The sequence below is a fragment of the Etheostoma spectabile genome, unplaced genomic scaffold (assembly GCF_008692095.1).
Source record: "Etheostoma spectabile isolate EspeVRDwgs_2016 unplaced genomic scaffold, UIUC_Espe_1.0 scaffold340, whole genome shotgun sequence".
Classification (NCBI taxonomy): Eukaryota; Metazoa; Chordata; class Actinopteri; order Perciformes; family Percidae; genus Etheostoma; species Etheostoma spectabile.
Window position 1 is genome coordinate 834,372 of NW_022605588.1, and position 272 is coordinate 834,643.

At 45.2% G+C, this 272-nt stretch overlaps 1 protein-coding gene across 1 annotated transcript in view; it reads left to right on the plus strand.

Annotated features, from left to right (window-relative positions):
• maneal (mannosidase endo-alpha like) overlaps positions 1 to 272 on the plus strand; it is a 27,286-nt gene that overhangs the window by 23,632 nt on the left and 3,382 nt on the right. The gene's annotated exons all lie outside the window — the stretch shown is intronic.

Here is a 272-nt window from a genome sequence, read left to right on the forward strand (position 1 = left end):
CACTAAGGACAACCCTTTAGGACCACGCGTTCGGTACACCAACCTTTTTTTCCACTGTTAAACTAGCAAAAGAGGATTTGGACACGCCCTAAAGACACCTGCGCCCGCCGTGAGCTTAGATCGTTAAAATAGGACCATTCATTTCCATTAAGACGTGTCTTGATGGGGACATGTCCTTTTCCTTGCTTACTTTCAGAGGCATTTACTTTGGCAGTTGTTTCTCCCGAGACCCATTTCTACCCTTAATGATTAGGTCACATGCAGTAGCTTGT